General features: G+C 55.0%; 1 pseudogene; it reads left to right on the top strand.

The window, feature by feature from the left end:
* Positions 1-2,957: 2,957 nt before the first annotated feature.
* The window catches only part of LOC138102475 (zinc finger and SCAN domain-containing protein 2-like), a 60,227-nt pseudogene continuing 39,223 nt past the window's right edge, over positions 2,958-23,961 (top strand).

The following is a 23,961-nucleotide window of genomic DNA, read 5'->3' as shown; positions in this document are numbered from 1 at the left end:
GGGCCGGAAAGGGCTGCTCCCAGTATGAGCCCAGTATGATCCCAGTATGATCCTGGTCATTTCCCCTCACTCCCTGCAGAATCCCTGTTGCTCCCAGTATGAACCCAGTCACTCCCAGTCACTCCCCATTATGATGCAATTTGCCCCCAGCACAGTCTCAGTTGCTCCCAGTTCTTCCCACTTTTGTCCAGTGTGTTCCCAGTTCTCCCAGTTGCCCCAGCATAGTCCAGTCACTCCCAGTATGAGGCCAGTCTCTCCCAGCAGGGCCCCAGTCACTCACATTTGCCCCCAGCGTGGTCCCAGTTCTCCCCAGCACATTCCCAGTCACACCCAGTGTGGTCCCAGTTACCACCCGCATGGTCTCAGACACTCCCAGTATATCCCAGTTGCCCTGACCATTCTCATGCTCATTCCCAGGCACTCCCAGTTACCTTAGCATCAGTTGGATCAGTTGCCCCCAGATTTATCCCAGTCACTGCCAGTACATCCCAGTTGTCACCAGCATGCATCCTATCATTCCCAGTTTTTCCCAGTGCATCCCCAGTAGGCTCTCAGCATGGGCCTGGTAGCTCCCAGTAACCCCCACTGACACCCACTATAATCCCAGCAAGGCCCCAGTCACTCCCAATATGATGCCAGTGACCCCCAGTGTGATCCCAGTTGCTCCCTGTCAATGCCAGCATGAGCCCCCGTGACTCCCTGTCTCTCCCAGTATATCCCAGTCACCCCCAGCATGCTCCCAGTCACTCCCACTTCTTCCCAGTTGCTTTCAGCACGATTCCAGTTGCTCACAGCCACTCCCAGTCAATCCCAGTATGATTCCAGTCACCCTCAGTATGATCCCAGTCTCGCCCAGCATGGACCCACTGTGATTTGGTATGATCCCAGTTGCCCCCAGCATAGTTCCAGTTGTTCCCAGTTTCTCCCAGTATGATCCCAGTTGCCCCTAGAATAGTCCCAGTCATGCCCAGTTGCCCCCAGCATAGATCCAGTTGCTCCCAGGTGCCCCCAGCATGGTCCCATTTCCCCCCAGCATGATCCCAGCTGTTCCCAGTGCGGTTCCAGTCACCCCCAGGATGGTTACAGACACTCCCAGTATATCCCAGTTGCCCTCAGCATGCTTGTAGTCATTCCCAGGCACTCCCAGTTGCCCCAGTAAGGTTCCAGTTACCTCAGGATGATCCCAGTCTTTCCCAGTTACTTCCAGGGTCCTCCAGCATGATCCCAGTTTCTGTCAGTTTCCCAAAGTGTGGTCCCAGTTGCTCCCAGTATGATGCCAGTTGTGGTCTCAGTTGTGGTCTCAGTCCCCTCAGTATGGTTCCAGTACCTTCCAGTTGATCCCAGTTGCTCCCAAAGTGTCCACATTTTCCTCCCAACATGGGCCCAGCAGCTCCCAGTAACCCCCAGTCAGGTTCCATTCACGCCTGCTGTAATCCCAGTGGTTCCCAGGATGATCCCAGTAGGACCCATAGTCACTCCCAGTATGGTTCCAGTCACTTCCAGTATGGTCCCAGTGTCCCCAGATGTGATCCCAACTGCTCCCTCTCAATGCCAGTATGATCCCAGTTGCTTTCAGTCACTCCCAGTATGATCCCAGTTGCACCCAATCACCCCCAGCATGGTTACATGTTTCCAGTATGACCCCAGTCACTCCCAGATACTCCCAGTATTATTCCAGTCATGCCCAGAGTGACTCCCTGTCACTCCCAGTGTGGGCCCAGTTGCTCCCAGTATGAATCCAGTCACTCCAAGTTACTCCAAATACGATCCCATTTGCTCCCAGCATGGTCTCTGTTGCTCCCAGTCACCTCCAGTGTGGTTCCAGTCATGTCCAGCACCTTTCCAGTCCCTCCCAGTCTGATTCCAGTATGATCACAGATACTCCCAGTATGATCCCAGTCACTTCCAATAGGATCCCAGTATGACCCCAGCATGGGCATAGCTGCTCCCATTATCTTCCAGTGTGGTTCCAGTTGAACCCAGTTGCCCCCAGTTCAGACCCAGTCACTCCCCACATGAGGTCGAGGGCTCCCTGAATTCACAGCCCCCCACCCGTGGGATCATCGCCCCCCATCCCGCAGGTGCCCGGGGAGGGGGAGCTCGGCCCAGATATCCCGGGGAGGTTCCCTGGGTTGGGTTTTTTTGGGGGGGATGTTTGGAGAATGAAGAACTCCAAAGCTGAGCAGAAAATGCCCCTTGTGAGGACATTGGGGGTCCCCAGGAGGTGTTTTTGGGGGTCCCTGTGGCGGTGCCAGCAGAGCCCTGGCAGCGGGCAGGGGGATGTGGGGTACGCCCCGTGGTGGGGGTTGGGTCTGCCCGGGTCAGGCACAGCCACCTCCAGCCCAGAGCCAGGGGGCTGCGGGACCCCTTGGGAGAGCCGGAGGGGGAACCTCGCGACCCCCAGAGTGGGACGAGCAGAGAGGGGCAGTACCGGGACCAGGGGAGCCCCGGCAGTCTGGAGGAGCAGACCCCTGTGACCCCCAGGACCCCAAAGTGGGGAGCCCAGAGAGGGGGGAGCACCGCCATTCACGGGACCCTCAACAGCCTGGAGAGGGGGAGGGGGGACTCCTTGGACCCCCTGCACCCCAAAGCAGAGAATAAGGGGAGAAGGGACCTGGGGATCCCATAACCCCCAGCATCCCTAAGTAGGAAGACCAAAGGGGGAGCTTTTGGATTCCTGGACTCCCAGCAGCCTGGGGAGGGTGGAGACCAAGTAGAGAGGGGGACCCCGATAAAAGAGGGACCCCCAGCAGCTGGGACAGGGGGAACCCCCAAACACCAAAGGGGAGAGACCAGAGACAGGGAACTCCTGAGAGGCTTTTTCAGAGCAGATTTTTATGGACACACAGTGCCCAGTGACTTCTAGAGATGGACTTGGGCAGAGGGACCTTCAAACTCAATGTGCTCATTCCTTGTTTTCCCCAAACCAGGATTTCCCATTCCCAACCCGTGGCCAGATGGAGGAGGAGGCTGTGAGGAAGAGGAAGATACCCCGGGACCCCCAGGCAGGTGAGGAGGAAGTCAGTGCCCCTTTCCCCCTCTCTCCTGCTCCATCTCCCAGCCCAGCATCGCCCCCGGCTGCAGGACAACCCCGCTGCCGACGCCGTCCTGCCGGGGACGGACTGGGGGGATCTCCTTCCCCTTCCCTGTGGCATGGAGGCAAATCCCATCCTCTCCTTGTCTTTCCTCCCCCAGACAAGGAGCTGAGCTCGGAGCCCAGGGAGGACAAATCCCCACGGCAGAACCTGGTGGAAGAGGCCGTTTTGAGCGGCTCCACGGCGCAGGAATCCAACAGGGAGGAAAAGCCCTGGAGATCCCGCAGGAGGAGGGGCTGCGAACGCAGCCCAGGGTGCTCTGAGGAGGAAAGACCCACCCTGTGCCGGGAAGGCGGCCGGAGATCCAGCCAGAGGTCAGAGCGGGTGGTTCATGAGCAGCTTCACAATGGGGAGAAGCCCCACAAGTGTGGGGAATGTTGGAAGAGCTTCAGGTGGAGCTCCAACCTGATTGTCCATCAAAGGAGTCACACTGGGGAGAGGCCTTATGAGTGTGGGGAATGTGGGAAGAGCTTCAGCCACAGCTCTCACCTGCTCTGCCACCAGAGGATCCACACTGGGGAGAGGCCCTACGACTGTCCCTAGTGTGGGAAGAGCTTCTCACAGAGATCCAGCCTGTATATCCACCAGCGCATCCACACTGGGGAGAGGCCCTACGAGTGTTCTGAGTGTGGGAAGAGGTTTCACACCTCTTTCCAGTCTCCTCCGGCACCAGCGGATTCACACGGATGAGAGGCCCTTCCGCTGCCCCGACTGCAGGAAGGGCTTCAAGCAAAACTCCACCCTCGTCACCCACCGGTGCATCCACACTGGGGAGAGGCCCTACGAGTGTCCCCAGTGTGGGAAGAGCTGCTCAGACAGCTCCAACTTGACCCGACACCAACGGAGGCACCGCTAAGGGAAGCCCTGCGAGTGCCCCAGCTGCGGGAAGAGCTTTGTCCTCTGCTCCAGCTCCATCTCCCATCAGAGGAGCCACGTTTGGCAGAGCCCTGGTGACCCACATTCCCTGTGATCCGTGTTGGGAAGACCCCTGGCTGGTGCTCTCCATGTTCTCCTGGATCCCTATAGGCACCTGGGTGAACGCAGGGGCAGGAACATCCATCAGGACTCAGATCAACATTGGAAATTCATTGGGAAGAGCTGATTTTTTAACTTTACACCCTAAAAAATGTCATCTACTCTGTCCAAATGTTTCTTCTGCTGGCATCAAGCCACCCTGGATGATCTTGGAGGTCTTTTCCAGCCTAAGTAATTTCCATGTTTATCCTGTCAAAACAATCAAAATTGGGGTAAAAATGAAGAAATTAAACAAAGAGATCTAAAGCTCCACCATTTTCCCGGAATTTGGGGATGAATTTGTGGTTCAGGGAAATATTTGGGAGGATCTGAGTGTTGCAGGGCTGCAAAGCCAGGCAGATTGGAGCCACAATCTCGTAGTTGTGCTGGCAGAACGTGTCCACCTGAGCCCATCTGTTCTCCAGGAATTCCGGTTGTCTGTCCCAGTCCCTGCCCTGGGTCTCCCCCTTTGGGGTGTGACCTCCAAAGTGCCCAAATCGCTGCTGAAGTGCCCGAGCTACTCTGGGCTGTGGATATTCCTGTCCACCAACCTGTCCTGGTCAGTGCCATGGGGTCTGGGAGGGGGTCTGGGGAGACTGGGTGGGAGGGGATTTGGGGGGCTTTTGGGGCAGTCTGTGAGGGAGTTTTGTGGTCCTGGCATGGCTCTGTGGCTTTAAGAGAATTTGGGTGGGTGTTGGGGGAGATGGGAAGGGGATTTGGTGGCTCTTGGAGCCATTTCTATTGCAGGGAGTGGTTGGGGGAGTCCTGGCTGGGAGCTGTGGGGTGGTTTGAGGCATCCAGAGCAGCTGTGGGGCTGGGAGGTGGTTTTAGGGCAGATGTGACCTCTCCAGACCCCCAAAGCTGCCACCAGACCTCACCCCCAAGATGCTGCCGGGGGTGGGGGGTTCCATGTTGGGGTTCATCCTCCTGGCACTGCAGGAGAAGGTGAGGGGGGTCCCCAGGGGCCGTGTGTGTCCCCCCAGAGCGTGTGTGACCCCCCTCATCCCGGTGTCACCCCCTTTTCCCTGCCCACAGGGCTCCTGAGCCAGCCCCTGCTGCCCCGGGAGGGAATTTGGGGAGGGGGCAGAGGGGGTGCGCAGCCCCCGCCGGGGGATGACCCCGGCCCAGCGCCCTTCGTTCAGCACCGAGCTGGGCTTGGGGCCGCAGGAGGAAGAGGCCGATGGGAAGCAGATCCTGCAGGGGGGACAGGGCTTGGGCTCAGGGCAAGGTTCTGCCCTGCACACCTGGCTCAGGTGTGAGCCTGCCCCGGGAAGGGAGCGGGACATTCCCATCCCCACGGATCAGGGCTGGGAGCAGCGCTGGGACCACGGACATGGAAATCCTGGGAGCCACTGGGGCCGCACTGGGGGGTGAATTATCCCCCCCAGCACCTTCCCAGGCCGCCCTGTGACCTGAGAAATGCTCGCTGGGCCTCGGCCTTGGCCAAGAGCCCCCGGGCTCAGCTGCTCTGAGCTCAGGCACTGCCGGCTCCCGCAGCCCGCCCAGGGCCGCCCTGCCCGTGCCGGGGCTGTGCTGGAATTCTCTGCTGCTGCTGGGCCACTCGGGGGGTCTGGCCCAGCAGGAAAGGTGACCTTGAGCCAGGAGCTTTCCTTGGCCGCAGCAAAGCCTCGGCACGGAAAGACCTTCCCAGCGCTGTGCCCTGGGCCGGGAGGGATTGTGCCACCAGAGCTGTCCCTCCATTTCTTCTGCCAGGCAGCTCTAGGACATGGAAAGTGGAGAAGCCAGAGCTGCCTCTCAGCTTTCCGCAGTCCTGCAGAGGAATCCTGTGTGGGAAGCAGCCTGGGAACAGGGTTGAGGTGCCAGGGCAGGGGAATTCAGAGCCCTTTCCTCCCCTGTGGGCCGAGGCTCTGGCCCTTGCCCTTTGCAATGGCCCTGCAGCTGCCAGAGGGGCCTTTTTGGCTCAGCTGAGAGCAGTCCTGCTGCAAGGCTGTCCTCGAGCTGCTTGGGCTGCACATGTGCCCAGGGAATGCTCATTGCTTGCAGTCTCAGGTGCTGTGCGTGTGCAGGTGTAACTACTGCAGGAGGGAACAGCTCTGCTGGGGGCAGTTCTTGCAAGGTGCTGGCCCTGGCTCGGGGCTGGGCCGGGGCCAGCGGCAGAAAATCAACTTGCAGCTCGGGCCCCGCAGCAGGGAGGAGCAGCAATTGCTGGGGGAGAGAGACTCTTGCCAAGGGCCTGCGGGGCCGGGCCCCAGGGAACGGCTTCCCGCTGCCCGAGGGCAGGCTGAGATGGGATGTGGGGCAGCAATGGTTCCCTGGCAGGGCGCTCAGGGCCTGGCACAGGCTGGCCCGAGAAGCTGCGGCTGCCCCCGCATCCCTGCAAGTGTCCCAGGCCGGCTCGGCCACTGGGGCTTCCTGCCCAGGAGGGCTGGGCTGGGCTGGGGCTGCTGAGGGCGGGATGGGCTCTGGCTGAGCCAGCTGAAGGCTGCGCATGATGAGGCCGGGGGGACCCCGTGCCTCAGTGGGGAGGCTCCTGCTGCTTTTTGACAATTTTGGGGCCTCTAAGTGGCTTCTGGGAGGTTGCAGTGAATTTGGGGAAGGTGCCGTAAGCCCCCCGCTATTTGGGTGGCTGAGGTGATTTCCCCACATTTTGAGAGGGTGAGGGAACCCCAGTTGGGAGGGGATCCTGCTGCTTTGCACCCCTTCAGTGGGTTGGGAAGCGCCTTGTGAGGGAGGGAAGGAAGGAAGGAAGGAAGGAAGGAAGGAAGGAAGGAAGGAAGGAAGGAAGGAAGGAAGGAAGGAAGGAAGGAAGGAAGGAAGGAAGGAAGGAAGGAAGGAAGGAAGGAAGGAAAGTAAAATGGAAGAAAGAAAAAAAGAAAGAAAGAAAGCAACAAGAAATAATAAAGAAAAAAAAGAAAGAAAAGCATTTAAAAATGAAGTAAGGAAGCAAGAAAAATATAATAAAAATTAAAGGAAGAAAGAAAAGAAGAAAGGAAGAAAATCAAAAGACAGATATAAAAAAGAAAATGAAAATGATGAAAGAAGAGAAGAAAAAGAAAGAAAGACTAAATAACATGAAACCAACAAGAAAAAAATTATTAAAAAACAAAGAAAAATCATTAAAAAATGAAGCAAGCACGTTAAAAGATAATAAAAATGAAGGAAATAAAGAAAAGAGGAAAGAAAGAAAAAGAAAGAAAGAAAGGAAAAAAGGAAGATAGAAGAAAAATTAACAAGAAAATGAAAAAAGTGAAGAAAAAAGAAAAGAAGAAAGAAACAAAGAAACAATGAAAGCAAGAGTACATAACATGAAACCACCAGGAAAATAAAAGAAAAAGAAAAAAAAAGAAGAAAGAAAGAAGCAAGGAAAAAAGAAAAAAAGAACAGAAAGAAAGACACAAGAATGAAACTAAAGAAGGAAAGAAAGCAAAAAGAGAAAGAAGGAAGACAGAAAGCAACAATAAAAATTTAAAAGAAAGAAAAAAGATAAAAGAATGAAGAAAGAAAGCTAAAAGAAATCAAATTTAAAAAGCAAAGAACAGTAAAAGATAAAAGAAAGATTCAATAACGTGAGACTAAGAAGAAAAACAACAACAACAAAAAGAAATGAAGAAGAAAGCAGCAAGAAACAATAAAAAACCAAGAAAAATAATGAAAAATTCAGAAAGAAAGAAAAAAGCAAAAAGATAATAAAAATGAAAGAAGGAAAGGAAGAAAAAAAGGAAGACTGAAAACATGAAACCAAGAAGAAAATAAATGTTAAGAAAAGTGAAAAGCAGAAAGAAAGAAACAAGGAAGAAAGAAAATGAAGAAAGAAAGACACGAGAAAAAATAAAAGTACATGAGAAACAAAGACAGCAAAGAAAGAAAGAAAGATGAAAGACAGAAAGTAACAAAAAAGAAAGAAAAAAGAAAAAAGGTAAAAAATGAAGGAAAGAAAAAAGAAGGAAAGAAAACAAAAAGAAATCAGCAAGAAAATTTAAATAGTGAACAAAAAGAGAAGAAAGAAAGACTAAGTAACGTGAAACAAAAAAACTTTTAAAAAAGGAGGAAAGAAAGAACCAAAAAAAAAGAAAAAAAAAAAAGAAAAAATAAAAGAAGAAAAGAAAGAGAGAAGAAAGAAAGCAACAAAAAAAATAGGAAAAAGAAAGAAAAAAGATGAAAGAAGAAAGAAAGAAAGAAAGAAAGAAAGAAAGAAAGAAAGAAAGAAAGAAAGAAAGAAAGAAAGAAAGAAAGCTAAAGGAAATCAAGAAGAAAATGAAAACCTTGTGCCACTACGGGACCTTGTGCAGCCAAGGAGAGCATTGTGAGAGTGCGGGGCCATGGAACCAAGGGACCATTGTGACCTTGTGGGACCTCATGGACTCAAGGGACCATTGCCACACTGTGGGGCCTCATGGAATGAAGGGTCCATTGTGACACTGCAGAACCAAGGACACCATGGTTACACTGTGGGGCCCATGGAACCAAGGCACCATTGGGACACCCCGTGGCCTCATCCTCTTGAATTTCAACAGATCTGAGGGATGGCAGGACCTGCAGGCAGCACTGAAGGATTCTGGGGAGAACCTTTGATCCCTGCTCCAAAGGAAATCAGAGAAAGACCCCTGGTAAGATAAAGGCACCTTTTCCTTTCCTGGTGTAAACTGTTGACCTGCCTGTAAGGTGCAGCAAAAGCTTTGCAGGGTTTGGTTCAAGGTACCCAAGGTTGGAACAGGGAAGTGTTCGAGTCCCTTCTAAGAGAAGGGTTGGAGTCTTTGTGCTATGGCTGCCTGGGATCCATGGAACAAGTGTGTTCTGGCAGACTCTGGGAACTCAAGAGCAATCCCATCCAGGAGCCAGCACTGGACCTGCACCCTGGTGGGAGCAGCATGGTACGGATGGAAAACGGGCAGCTGGGTGTGCAGTGGGAACCTCAACCCAGGTCATAGAAGCCCAGGCTTTAGCTTTGAACACATCAGCACAAAAAGCAGAATGAATGACCTTTCCTAGAAATCACTGAAGGAAAAAGGGTGAACATATGGACTGATTTGAACTATGGGTTTGGAATAATAGACGCCCAGGGAGCCACATGGAAGGAAAGGGCACAGAGGTCTCCAGTGAGTACAAAAAGAAATCAGTCACCTACTGCAGAGTGTGCCAAAGCCAAAAGAAGTGGCCCTGATGCCCTTGTAAAGCCCATGGGTTTGGAGACTCCCCAGTTAATCCAGGGACTCCATTGGCTGACCAAACAGCTCAAGAGGGTGCTGAAAAAGCTCTCCTTGCACTAATACCTAGCAAAAACTTGAATGTTCTGCAACAAAAGCCAGATTCCAGTGATCAGGACAGGCAGTCAGCCCCATCAGCAGCAGCTACGGAAAATCCCAGCAGGTGATTGGTAACCCCGTGTGGGCAGGTAATTGTAGCTCCACAATTAATGTATAACGGAACTAAAACATCAGGAAACACATTAGGAAATGGAGAATATGGTGGCCAGTTTACAAAGGCATCTAGTAAGCACAAAAATGGCAAAAAATAATAGATCAGTTGTTGAGAAAGAAGTGGTTGGTTTTGAAGGAAGAAGGCTGCCTCCAGGGCTCGTTACATGGGAATCACCAGGTGATTTTGGCCAACTGATTTTGCAGAACTGCCCAGGCAGAAGGGGGACTGGCACATTTTGGCATTGGTGGATCCTTTTTCTGGATGGCCAGAAGCTTTCCCATGTGGCACCAACAAGACAAGGGAAGTCTCAGAAGTTTTGCTGAAATGAATATTTAATAGCACTGGGACTAACTCTTGTAAGCCTTAAAAGGTGCATGGTTCTCAACAGATCATTGGGGCTGGACTCGCCTGTACATCCTTTCCAACCAGGAGATGCGGTGTACATCAGAACCTGGAATTTTGGAACAATCCAGCCAAAGTGGAAGGGACCATCTCAAGTCCTCCTGGTAACCTACCCTGCACTCAAGGTAGAAGGAATCAAACTCGGGGTTCATCACATGTGGGTAAAAGCAGCGAGCACACATTAAACACAGCAGAAACAAGACTGACTGACACCGTGGAGTTTGGGGTTTTACATCAATCCTATTGTTTTAGGTATTGAATAGGATTTTCTAAGGGGATACTATTTATTGGATCTAGATGAAGATGATCAATAATTGTGTAGCTATAATAATAATAGAAACGATGTTCCTGACTTCTGGGAAAGGAAATGCGGTTTTCAAAGTCAGTGCAAGATGTTGGCAGATGACAGAATGTGACCCCTGTAACAGCTTGTTTGCCAACACCAACCTGTGCAGAAAATCCAGTTCCGTGGGGAGCTTCAGTCAGCAATTTGACAAAAATCTGGGAACACTTGTGGAAGGAAATAGCACCCAGGGCACCTGGACAGGGATGGAAGGAGAATATTCCTTACCATGGACACATAAGAACGATACTGCTGAGAATTGTAACATTTCCAAACTGGATCTGGAAATTACCTCAGGAAATATTGATCAGCTGACAGATTGCACTGATAGCCCCTGGAGATGCCAAATTCCAGCAGTATGGAATCACCCTCAGACAGGACAATGGGAATGTTTCCAGCCAGTTCAGGGGTGTCTGGGCTGGAAAGGGAGCCCAGGCCTCCCACAGGACCCCTTACAGGTGGGTATAAAATATCCTGATTTAACAAGGTCAAGGCCAAAGGATCCCAGGACAAAGGAAAAGTGGGATTGCCCTGGGACAGACACTTGAGCTGTTTGGAATCCTGAGGTGCAGCGGCTCCTGGCTGTGGCCCAGGCTCTGAGGCTGGGCTGTGTTTGTAGAAATGATTCTGCCTTTCTCAGTGACACCTGGGCTGAGCCAACAAAGAACGAGCCATGGAGAGGCACAGAGTGTCAGCAGGACACAGTCAGATCCTTAGGAGCCCCAGGATGGGTGGGAAGTGATGGAATTTGGAGCACACGTTTGGCCCTGGGAGAATCAGGAGCACCAAGGACACTGGGGGTATTAACGTTCCGTCCCTCGTGCAAGGAGTCACCACCGGGAACCCGACTGTGGGGAAAGGTTAAAGGGGATGGAACTTGGAAACATCCCAGTGCGGGAACTACAGCGGGATGGATTTTAGAATCCATCCCTGCTCCGCAAAGATCTGCCTTTAGGAACAGAGCAGCCACACACCATTGGGCTCTGCAGATGGAAACTTGAGTGAATGCAGCTCCTTTGGGGTTTGCTGAAATAAAGGAACAATTGCCAGCCACAGCTCAAAGGACTTTACAGAGCAGATTGGCTTTAGCCCTATTGCTGTGACATGGACAGGGAGTATGTGGATTCTTGAACTGAAACAGCAACACTTGTTGTGTGCACATTCCAAACGTGATGCTGGATGGGATGATCAGGGGGAGAGGATAAAATCAGTTGCTGCATCCAGCAGGGAATTAAGGGGAGGGTTAGACAGTAACTGTTTGGATAAAATATTTAAAGAACTTGGATTTTCTCTGACTGATGGTTGGCCTGACTTTTGCAAAGTCTAACTGGGATCCCAGCAATACTTGTGCTTGTGACACTTGCTTTGAGCTGTGTAAAGAACATGGTTGTGAAAGCAGCTGAGGAACTCGTGGGATGTGAGTAAAGGAGCAGAGTGAGGCTTACGAAGGCTTGAAGGGAAGAGAAGCTTCCCAACCCTCCAAGGGGGGAAATTTGCCAGATGAAAAACCGTTTGCACCTGGTGGGTTCATACAATGCTTCTTCTCCAAAAGCCACTGGCCATGGAACCGCACAAGGCTGATTCTGTAGGCAGCAACCAGCCCAGGTGTGCCAACTTTCACCAGTTCACCGGGCAGTCAGGGCTGGCTTTGGGGTCACCGACCACCAGGGACCCCCAAAGAGAGCCCCAGGGCAGAAGAACGGATGTGCAAAGGGGTGGGGGAAATATGCAATGATTTTGGGGAAATGATTGTCGTGTGTGTGTTTATTGTGGGACAATCTGGGAATGAGTCTGTGAAACACAGTCTGCAAACAGGAACATTCCTGAACTCGGCACACACGACCTTGGGAGGGGCTCTCCCCTCGTGCATCCGGCCCAATAAAGAATGCTGCTGCTTCGTGCTGCGCTGGTGCTGAGGAGGTTTTGTTTCACTGAAGTGTTGGTAACACCTCTGTGCCTGTGTCACAGAGCAGCTGTGATGCCAGAAAGGGGCTGTGTGACATCACAGAGTGGGCTGAGACATCACAGGGTATTGGTGTGATGTCACAGAGAGGGCTGGGCCATCCCAGAAGAGGCTGTGACATCACAGAGTGGGTTGTGACATCACAGGGTGGCTGTATGACACCAGAGAGTCTACTGTGAAATCATGGAGCAGCTCTGTGACATCACAGAGTGGTGCTGTGACATCACAGAGTGGGTTGTGACATCACAGGGCAGAGGTCAGACATCATCCAGCAGACTACGACATCACAGAGCAATTGTGACATCACAGGGTGCTGGTGTGACATCACAGTGCAGATTTGTTACATCACAGACAGGGCTGTGACATCACAGGGCACTTGTGTGATATCACAGAGTGGTCGAGTGACATCCCAGAACAGGCTGTGACATCACAGAGTGGGTTGTGACATCACAGAGTGGCTGTATGACATCATAGAGTCGGCTGTGACATCACAGAGCAGCTGTGTGATGTCACAGAGACGACTGTGACATCACAGATGGTGTGACATCACAGAGTGGATATGACATCACAGGGTGTCTATGTGACATGACAGAGTGAGCTGTGACATTGCAGATAAGACTGTGATATCACAGGGCAGAAGTCTGACATCATAGAGCAGACTATGACATCACCGAGTGGTTGTGACATCCCAGGGTGGCTGTGTGACATCCCAGGGGGTTGGATGCCATGGCAACCCTCATCAGTTCCAGTTCCCTTGGAAACCCCCCCAGGACCCATTGCTGCACTCAGGGTCCGTGGCCACTTGCCCGCAGACCTGTGGCTGCCCTCGGCCGCCATGGCAGCCCTCAGGACAGAGCGGTGCCGGGGCTGGTGCCAGCTACAATTGCACTGACACTCGCTGATGCCCTCAGGTGCCACGGCAGCGGCCACAGGGACCCGTTCCTCACTTTGGTGCCACGGACACCAACGCTTGGCCCCGCTGCCATGGGGATTGGCACGCTCACCTGCACTCAGGGCCCGTGGCCGGCCACTGCTGCCATGGACACGGGCACTGAGCCCTGGGCCACAGTCGGCTGCCGTGGCCACCAGCCCAAGGTCCCGTGGCCAGGGCCGGGGCCATGGAAAGGAACCCGTGGAGCCGTGGTGATGGTGGATGGCCATGGGGTGCTGCTGTGGGCTGGGGCAGAGGGAATTTCCTTGCCAGGCCTTTCTCTGGGGCTGTGTTTGGGTCTGCGCTGAGCACAGCGTTGCTCACACGGAGATGGTTTTGTTCTTGCTGAGCCTGCACAGAGCCAAGGCCTTTCCTGCCCCTCGTCCGGCCACGCTGGGGAGGGGCTGGGGGTGAGGGGGAGCTTGGCAGGGGTCACAGCCAGGACAGGTGACCCCAACTGACCCCAGGGATATCCCAGACCACAGGACATCATGGCCAGTGTATAAAGTGGGGGGAACAAGGAGGAAGGGGGGACATTTGGAGTGAGGGTTTTTGTCTTCTCAGGTAACACTCAGGCAGGATGGGGCCCTGTTTTGCCAGTGGGCAGGGTCAGCACCAAAGACACAGACCCTACTGAAGGGATTGTGCAATTTATAAAATGCAAATCTGCAAAGAATTACAAAAGCATAAGCTCAGCAAAGCACATAATCATTAGCAAAGAATCACAGCAGGAACAGCTCAGCAATGCCCCCAATCATCAGTGCCAAAGATTGCCTGCAGTGATTAACCAAGATCCAGCCCCAGTGACCCTCAGACTTTACCATCACCCAGAGCCACCCATCAGCTGGGGGAAGCTGTCCCAGCCAAGGACTGCAGAGCCACTCCCGGACACTGGGAATTCCTGCAGCTGCCTCCAGCCACAGCTGAGGCTCCAACCCCGCTGGGAGAGGGCCCAGCTTTGACAGTGCTGGAGAAACAACCTGACAGCACTTCTAGTGCGGGAACATCTGCTTTCATCCTCCTCTTGGCTTCCTCCTAAGCCTGGCCAGGGCTCAAGGAGGAGCCAAGGGAGCTGACTTTGACCATACAGCCCCAAACAAGGCCAGATGTTGGATTTCACGGCCTTGTCCCAGCCGCCCGCAGTGCCCAGGCCGTGCTGGCCGTGCTCAGAGCTGGGCCCAAAGCTGCCCAGCATTGCTGCCTTTGGGAGCAGAGCAGGAGGGCAGGACATGTGCCCAGCCTGCAGCCAGCCATGGCACAGCCACCTCCTCAGCAGCTGCCCAGAGCCCAAAAGCAGCTTGGCAGCCACTGAAGAATTCCCTGCAGCCGCCCCAGCAAAGGGGGAACCTTTGGTGCCCGGCCAGGCCGTGCCATGCCCAGCTCTGGCAGCATCCCCCTGGCTCTGGACTCACCTGCACACTGGGCGTGGAGCGTGTCTTTGGAGAAGGTGCCAGAATCAAAGGCCATCATCTTCAGCTGCCACTGGCCAGCTCCAGGAAGAAGTTGTCGTCCTTGAGCTCATCCTTGGTGGCTCCAGCAGCAGCAGCCCCACCTGCTACAGCTTCTCCAGGGGCTCCTTCTCCTTCCCTGGGGCCACACCAGGCTCTCAGGGTTCTGCCCAGGGCCCCAGCCATCAATGAACCAGACAAACAAAACCAGGGGGGGATGGTGGCCCCCAGTGCTTGCCAGAGCAGGCCTCCAGCTCAGCTGCAGCTCAAGAGCTGTGTGTTCCCTTCTGATGCTCCCTGCTCAGGGCTACAGACAGGACAAAATAGTCTGCTTTGCTTTGCCACTGATTGCCAAGAGCTGTGTGGGGCTGTTACCTGCCAGGCCCCTGGATCACACTGTGCCCGTGGGTCCCTGCCATCCTCTAGGGCACATGAACACCCTGCAGCCAAGGGGCACTGAAGAGCTCTTCCAAGGACGGCCTGTCCAAGGGCTGCATGGACAAGCACCTCTTAAGAACATCCTGGCACTCTGGGCACAGAAACCAGAAACCACCAGGCAGCTGCAGAAGGATCCCGCCCGCTTTGGCCCCCGTTCCCGTGCCCAGGCCATGCTGGCTGTGCCCAGAGCTGGGCCTAAACTTGCCCATGCATTCTGTGCTTTGGAGGGCAGCAGGAGAGCAGGACATGTGCCACCTGCTCAGAGCTGCCAGAGCGGGATGCTCCTGAGCCCGCTGCTGGCTCCCAGCACTGCTATTCCCCCCGTGCCACAGAGATGAGGGATCCACACAAAAGGAACCCGACCAGGAGCCCACACTTTCATTGCCTGCCAGAAATGGGTCTCATTTTGCTCTGCATTCCTTTCCTAGCAGGTCTTATCTATTAAAAACAAGAGAAAAAAGAAAAGAACCAGAAAAAGTATGAGAAATAAAAACAAAACCCAAATGTGGAGTGAAAAGTCTTCTGCAACTTTGGATTCAGAGGGAATTGGTATTTTTTAAAAGACAACTCAATTATTTACCTTTTTTTTGTTTCATTCAAAACTTACACTGTTTTCCTTCCTTCCTTCCTTCCTTCCTTCCTTCCTTCCTTCCTTCCTTCCTTCCTTCCTTCCTTCCTTCCTTCCTTCCTTCCTTCCTTCCTTCCTTCCTTCCTTCCTTCCTTCCTTCCTTCCTTCCTTCCTTCCGAATTCCTTCCTTCCGAATTCCTTCCTTCCTTCCTTCCTTCCTTCCTTCCTTCCTTCCTTCCTTCCTTCCTTCCTTCCTTCCTTCCTTCCTTCCTTCCTTCCTTCCTTCCTTCCTTCCTTCCTTCCTTCCTTCCTTCCTTCCTTCCTTCCTTCCTTCCTTCCTTCCTTCCGAATTCCTTCCTTCCGAATTCCTTCCTTCCTTCCGAATTCCTTCCGAATTCCTTCCTTCCTTCCTTCCTTCCTTCCGAATTCCTTCCTTCCTTCCTTCCGAATTCCTTCCTTCCTTCCTTCCTTCCTTCCTTCCTTCCTTCCTTCCTTCCTTCCTTCCTTCCTTCCTTCCTTCCTTCCTTCCTTCCTTCCTTCCTTCCTTTCTTTCTTTCTTTTTCTTCCTTCCTTCCTTCCTTCCTTCCTTCCTTCCTTCCTTCCTTCCTTCCTTCCTTCCTTCCTTCCTTCCTTCCTTCCTTCCTTCCTTCCTTCCTTCCTTCCTTCCGAATTCCTTCCTTCCTTCCTTCCGAATTCCTTCCTTCCTTCCTTCCGAATTCCTTCCTTCCGAATTCCTTCCTTCCGAATTCCTTCCTTCCTTCCGAATTCCTTCCTTCCGAATTCCTTCCTTCCGTCCCTCACAAGCCACTTCCCAACCCATTGAAGGGGTGCAAAGCAGCAGGATCCCCTCCCAATTAGGGTCCTCTCACCCTCCCAAAATGTGGGGATTTCACCTCAGCCCCCCAAATTGCGGGGGGTTTACGGCATCTTCCCCAAATTCACTGCAACCTCCCAGAATCCACTTAGAGGCCCCAAAATTGTCAAAAAGCAGCAGGAGCCTCCCCAAAAGCAGCTCCTGCTTTTCCTCCCTGGAGTGTCCCACTCCAAGTGTTCAAACTACCCCATCAATCCCACACTTCATCCCACCCCCATGATGCCACCCCCATCCCATCCCATCCCATCCCATCCCATCCCATCCCATCCCATCCCATCCCATCCCATCCCATCCCATCCCATCCCATCCCATCCCTCCTGGACACCAATTCCCCTTCTGTGGCTCCTGACTCCCCACAGCCAGGCCTTGGGGGTGACGGATCGAGCCATTTGGGGCTGCCATCGACACATTGGGGCTGGGATTGAGTTTATTGGAGGCACCCGCTCAATCCCTCCATCCCAAATGGGAGCTTGGAACCTCTCCTCAGCCCTTGCTGTGCCCATGGGCTCACCTCAAGTCCCAAAATGAGAGCCAGGGCCCCACAGCCCATTCAGAACCTCTCAACATTGCCAGAAACAGCAGCATCCTTCCCAAAATGGGCTCCCCGGCTCCCTGACAATAGGTCCCCCTTCCAAGCACCAGAGCCACCCTCTCAGAACCCCTCCCGAAGCATTGGGGGGACCCCAAAACTGCCTCAGGAATGGGACATACTCTAAAATCCCTTCAGAAATGTGGGATACCCCAGAACCCACTCAGCAACGGGGTCCCCCCGGCCTCATCATGCGCAGCCTTCAGCTGGCTCAGCCAGAGCCCATCCCGCCCTCAGCAGCCCCAGCCCAGCCCAGCCCTCCTGGGCAGGAAGCCCCAATGGCCGAGCCAGCCTGGGACACTTGCAGGGATGCGGGGGCAGCCGCAGCTTCTCGGGCCAGCCTGTGCCAGGCCCTGAGCGCCCTGCCAGGGAACCATTGCTGCCCCACATCCCATCTCAGCCTGCCCTCGGGCAGCGGGAAGCCGTTCCCTGGGGCCCGGCCCCGCAGGCCCTTGGCAAGAGTCTCTCTCCCCCAGCAATTGCTGCTCCTCCCTGCTGCGGGGCCCGAGCTGCAAGTTGATTTTCTGCCGCTGGCCCCGGCCCAGCCCCGAGCCAGGGCCAGGACCTTGCAAGAACTGCCCCCAGCAGAGCTGTTCCCTCCTGCAGTAGTTACACCTGCACACCCACAGCGCCTGAGACTGCAAGCAATGAGCATTCCCTGGGCACATGTGCAGCCCAAGCAGCTCGAGGACAGCCTTGCAGCAGGACTGCTCTCAGCTGAGCCAAAAAGGCCCCTCTGGCAGCTGCAGGGCCATTGCAAAGGGCAAGGGCCAGAGCCTCGGCCCACAGGGGAGGAAAGGGCTCTGAATTCCCCTGCCCTGGCACCTCAACCCTGTTCCCAGGCTGCTTCCCACACAGGATTCCTCTGCAGGACTGCGGAAAGCTGAGAAGCAGCTCTGGCTTCTCCACTTTCCATGTCCTAGAGCTGCCTGGCAGAAGAAATGGAGGGACAGCTCTGGTGGCACAATCCCTCCCGGCCCAGGGCACAGCGCTGGGAAGGTCTTTCCGTGCCGAGGCTTTGCTGCGGCCAAGGAAAGCTCCTGGCTCAAGGTCACCTTTCCTGCTGGGCCAGACCCCCCGAGTGGCCCAGCAGCAGCAGAGAATTCCAGCACAGCCCCGGCACGGGCAGGGCGGCCCTGGGCGGGCTGCGGGAGCCGGCAGCGCCTGAGCTCAGAGCAGCTGAGCCCGGGGGCTCTTGGCCAAGGCCGAGGCCCAGCGAGCATTTCTCAGGTCACAGGGCGGCCTGGGAAGGTGCTGGGGGGGATAATTCACCCCCCAGTGCGGCCCCAGTGGCTCCCAGGATTTCCATGTCTGTGCTCCCAGCGCTGCTCCCAGCCCTGATCCGTGGGGATGGGAATGTCCCGCTCCCTTCCCGGGGCAGGCTCACACCTGAGCCAGGTGTGCAGGGCAGAACCTTGCCCTGAGCCCAAGCCCTGTCCCCCCTGCAGGATCTGCTTCCCATCGGCCTCTTCCTCCTGCGGCCCCACGCCCAGCTCGGTGCTGAACGAAGGGCGCTCGGCCGGGGTCATCCCCCGGCGGGGGCTGCGCACCCCCTCTGCCCCCTCCCCAAATTCCCTCCCGGGGCAGCAGGGGCTGGCTCAGGAGCCCTGGGGCTCCTGGGGCTCCGTGCTTTCCTTCCTAAGGAAAAGAACCGTCCTTCTCATCCAGGCTCCCATGGCCAAAACTGAAATTCTACCTCCCAAATTCTGTCTATCCAAGGATTGCTCCCAGACAAAAGCTGCCATGAGAGACAGGTCTGGCTGCCCTCACCCATGGTGGCCACCTCTCATCTTCTTCCTAAACTCTTGGACTTTGTGCTTTTCTTTTACGTGGAATAAACCCATCCTTCTCAACAAGGTGCCCATGGCCAAAATTGGGATTCCACCTCCCAAATTCCCAATATCCAAGGGCTGCTCCCAGACAAACCTGCCAGGACAGACAGATGTGGCTGGCCTTGGCCTCTGGTGGCTGTGTCTCATCTGCCCCTGAAACCCTGGGGCTCGGTGCTGCCCTTCCTCTGGAGACCACTGTGACCCCGCGTGGCCTCGTGGAACCCAGGGGCCGTTGTGACCCTGCAGGGCTGGTGGCACCAAGGGAACCATTGTGACCCTGTGGCGTTCCATGGAGCCAAGGGGCCACTGTGGCACTGCTGGGCCCCAAAGAACCGAGGGGCCTTTGTGACAGGGCAGCTCGGGAGGTCCAGAGTGGACACCAGGAGAAAGGAATTTCCCTCCCAGGCAGGGCTGGGGTGCAACACGTCCCCCAGAAGGAGCCTGGAGCAGCCCAAGGCTTTGTGTGCCCAGGTAGAAGCAGGCAGGACGCAGAGCTGCCTGTGGAAAGGTCGGGAGGGTTCGGTCGGGCCCGGCCGGAGATGGACAGACGGAGACGAGAGATCTCTATAAGCAGATCTTTGGAAGCACGCTGTTTATTGCAAAGGGTGTGGGCACAAGGGCACTGCTTAGAGCTGCCAGCTGCAGCTCCAAGCAGGCCCAGGGTGTAAGAGAGAAGGGAGAGAGGGAGAGCAAGAGCAAGAGGCTAAGAGAGTTAAGAGCGTAAGAGAGACGAATTAAGAGAGCTAGAGCAAGAGCGCGAGGTCCTTGTTACAATACAATAAATCATCTTCTGTACTGAATATTCTAATTCTCACTAGCCAATCTAATACAAGGTACAAATCCTATAGCATTTACATACAGCCTATAAGAGTTATTACATTACCATAGAGTGTTACATTTTAACTTCTAAAAACTACTCCTTGGACCCCTTCAGCTGAGCTAGTAGGGTCTGCTCTGACCCTTGGACCTGTCTGCAAGCAGAGGGTATTGTTCAATCAAGAGGGGATTACCTTCAGCCGGCTATACCATTGTTTTCCAGTTGTTCAGTAACTAAGACTTTATATCTCAAAGGTGGCTTTCATTTCGATGTCGCTTATAGTTTTCATATTCCCAAAATTTTTTGTCAGGCAATCATATTTATAAGGCTTTCCTGTTTCATCTTCCCCAACATCTCCCCCGTTCTGATGAACAACTAAGATATTAGATACAGTCCTACTCGTTATTTTTTGCACACACTGAAGTATACAAGGTACTGCTACTAAAACTATAATTATTACTACTAGAATAATCAAGCCTATTTTACAGAGTTCCCTTAGCCAAGGTGCAAAGCTCCAACCATCAAACAAACTGTCTAGCCAAGACGGGTCATCTGTTGTAATTTGGTTAGCTAGGTCAGATTTATCAATTTTAGAATTATCAATATAAGTTTGGTGTCTATGGCTGGGAGTTGGATACATGATGATCGTCATATGGCCAATACTTATCAAGAGTAACATTATCAAAACCTTCTGGAAGAGGTATTCCAACTAAACAGGTTGAAAAAGGTTTGTCAGGGCTTGTGTCATATAGACAGATGGTATCGGAGCCTGCAGATTTGGCTAAAGCAACCCAGACATTTGTCTTTGGTTGATTTACAGATAAAGCTTCACTACAAAAACTAAAACAAAAGAATAAAAGCAACATGCACGCGCGCAAATGAGAAAACTCCATTCTTTTCTTGAGCTGTTTTTGGCAGGTCACTTTCTTCTGATGATTCTGCGCAGTTCAGGTCTGGGTGCTTGCTTCCTGGCTTCCACTTGCAGGGTCACTGGCTGGTGTGGAGGCGTCGGCAGGCTTTGATGCGAGGTATGGCTTCACGTTTTTTGCTGGAACCCACTTGATTCCTTCACCTGTGGAAACACACGCAAACCCCTTCCCCCACATTATAAGATTGTATGGTCCTTCTATTTTTCCTGAATCTAGATTTTTAATCAAAACTGGGGGGCGCTCTTTCAGTTTTGCTTTTTTGTTGTTCAAAAAATGTCTATAAATGGGGGGATCAGGCTCTTCTGCAGAGCTATTCAAAAAACTGTAAACATACAAAGCCTTGTTCAACCTCCTTTGAGGTGTATCCTGGGCTTCTCCCCCTTTCTGTTGATCTAAAATGCGTTTTAGGGTTTGATGTGTTCTTTTTAGGGTACTTTTTAGCAGTTGTTTAAGATACGGTGAGCAAATACCACTATCTCTTACAGCCCTTCTTAGTTCTTTAATTTCGTGAGTGGGGATGGGAACCCACGTTTTAGGACTGTCAGGCTGTTGGCTAGCTATCACAGGCTTAGCTAATAGACTTTCATCTTTACAGCTTTGGAGTCTTATTTCATGCCAATCTGTTAATTGAGAATAATCTGAGCACTTTGGAGGATTTTTTGATTCAGAAAGTAGCGCTAACAAACTCTCAGAACTCGTTTTCTCCTTATGGGTTGCAAGATCCCAGCCGCTCGCTGGCGGGACTCTGGGGCTCATTGCAAACAAATCTGGCTGCTTTTCAGGGTTTCCTGGTGTTAGATTTAAAGCATCAGCTCGGGCAGAGCGGCTCTCCGTCTTCCCTGCCACTGGAGCTGCACCACTGCCCTCCGTTCCCCCCCTGTTTGCGGCTTGTGAGGCGAGGCTGAGCTGCGCGGAGGGATGTTGCTGGGCGGCGGTAGCCGAGGGATACAGCTGCACGGTGCCGGAGGGCCCCGGCGGGGGCGGCGATGGCACGGCCGATCTCCGCGGTGGCGGGCGAGGAGGCGGCGGGGCCGCGGGGGCCTGGCTCCGTGACTCCGGCACGGCCGATCTCCGTGGCAGCGGGCGAGGAGGCGGCGGGGCCGCGGGGGCCTGGCTCCGTGGCAGCGAGCGACGGGGTGCGGGTGGCTGTATCAAAGGCGAGGTGAAAGCCGTGAGGGGCGGTGGCGGAGCTAGTTCCGTGAGCAGTGCTGTGGTTGGAGGAGTGTGAGCGTGCGTCAGGTCAACGTGGCGGGCTGTGATGGCGCCTGTCTGTGTGTCGGGCTCTCCGGGGGGAGCGGGAGGTGGCAGGGCTGCGGAACCAGGGGCTGGGGCTGCGGCCGCGGTCGAGGAAGGGGGCGACGGGACGGTCATAGATGCAGGTGGCGGTGGGCCTGCGCTGTTGAGCAGTTGAGAAGCGGGAGGCTGCGATGGAGGCGGCGCGACCCGGCCTGGGACCACGGAGGCGAGCGGCGGTGGCAGGGCTGCCCCGTCGGCAGGAGATGATCCCGGAGCGGCGGGAGGCAGGAGCGGCAGGCCGGGGCGGCGGTGCCAGGAGACGGGGCTGGAGCAGCGGCAGGCACGGGGGAGGGCAGCAGCCATCAGTGCAGGCGCTGCAGCGCTGGCACCAGGTGGCTCGTGGGGGTGGGGCGCTCCGTGTCCCAGCACGGCCGATGTTGTGCCGGGATCGGGGAATTGCGCAGGTACGCCAGCATGGACAGGAGTAAGCATAGGAGTCTGTGCCGCCGCGGGGCCGGGGCACAGGTCGGGGCGCGCTGTGTGCGTTTGCACGGCAGGGCAAGGGGGCAGGGTTCCCGCGGCGACTTGCCCAGGTGGTGCCGGGCACGGCAGCGCGGCGCCGACAGGCGTTTTCGGCACCGGGGGTTGGGGGGCGGCAGGAAACTGTGAAGACGCGGCAGCGACGGACTCGGACGGGACACTGGCAATTACCGGCGCCGTATCGGCGGCGGCGAGGAGGACCTGGGGGGCTGGAAGAAGGGTCGCCGCCTGGCTTTGCGGGGGGCCGGCTATGATGGCGGCTACAGCCAGAACAGGCGCGGCTGGGGCAGCGGTAGGACCCGTAGGTGGCAGGGGAGCAGCCGCTGGCCCCGCGGGGCTATCGGCGGGGGGGGGGGGCCACCATGATGGCAGCAGCGGGGGGCGGGGTAACAATGAGGGCAGCAGTGGGGGGTGGGGCCGCGATGACGGAAACGGGGGGGGGCACGTGGGGGCGGGGGCAAGGGGCGGGGCCGCGATGACGCTGGCGGACGGGGTGGGAGGAGCGAGGGACGGGGCCGCGAAGGCGCTGGCGGACGGGGTGGGGACCGCGGGAGCCGGGGCAGCAGGGAGGAACGGGATGGCGGGGGCGGGGATGGCGGGAGCGGTGGGGGGGGTCGTAGGGTCCGGTGGGACAGGGGTGACGGCTGCCGGGACAGCGGGGGCGGGGGGCGGGGCGGCACGAGACAGCTGGACCGCGGGTACCGGAGCCGTGAGGTCCGGCGGCGGGGCGGGGGCCGTGCCCGGTTGCAGGCTCGCGGCGGTGAGGGGCGGGCTCGCAGCAGGAGCGGGACCCGGCGAGGTGGCTGCTGCGGGCGGCGCCTTCGCAGCAAACAGCTCCACGAGCGCTCTGCAAGCCGGGACCAGCTCCGCGGCAGCCATATCCCGGCGGGAGATATTATTAAAGAGTTTAACCCCAACTGTGTCCCAGAAGTCTCTTGTAAAGACGGCTGAACGGTCAGCATTTGGGAAATTAATCAGAGTCCATTCTAAGAGGTTTTTTAGCTCCTGTTCAGGTAATTGACTTGGACCGGAGCTTAGTAAATACTTAAGTTGCTTATAGAGATGTCTGTCATGGGCAGAGTGAGTTTGTCCCATTATTGACCAGTATGATACTCACCTAGATGTCGCAGGGGCAGGGTCCTTAGTCAGAGGTCCGTCGTGGGGGGCCGGCCAGGCTCTCCACATGGCGCTCAGGACGCTGCTGTTGGGTCCCTCCTTAGAGCTCTGGTTTTAGGCGTCGCGTGGCAACGGCTTTCCGCGCTCAGGACCTCGCAGGTGGGTCTGCACTCAGAGCTCCAGCGCGGGCGGTGCTGAGCAATACCCGCCTGTGCTCGGGCGCGCGGCTGGGTCCCTCCGTAGAGCTCCGGTCTGCACTGCTTAGCAGCGTGGCCATGCTCGAGGGGTGCCGCGGCAAACTTCCTCAAAGAGCTCCAGGTAGCCGCTGCGCAGCAGTGGCCGTCTGTGCTCGAGGACTGCCAGGCAATTTCCTCCCTCCGAGAGCTCCAGGTAATCGCTACGAGGTAACGGCTCCCCGTGCTCGAGGGCTGCCTCGGCAGAGTTATA

This window comes from Aphelocoma coerulescens, unplaced genomic scaffold, assembly GCF_041296385.1.
Source record: "Aphelocoma coerulescens isolate FSJ_1873_10779 unplaced genomic scaffold, UR_Acoe_1.0 HiC_scaffold_77, whole genome shotgun sequence".
Classification (NCBI taxonomy): Eukaryota; Metazoa; Chordata; class Aves; order Passeriformes; family Corvidae; genus Aphelocoma; species Aphelocoma coerulescens.
This window is presented reverse-complemented; position numbering and strand designations above follow the sequence as displayed.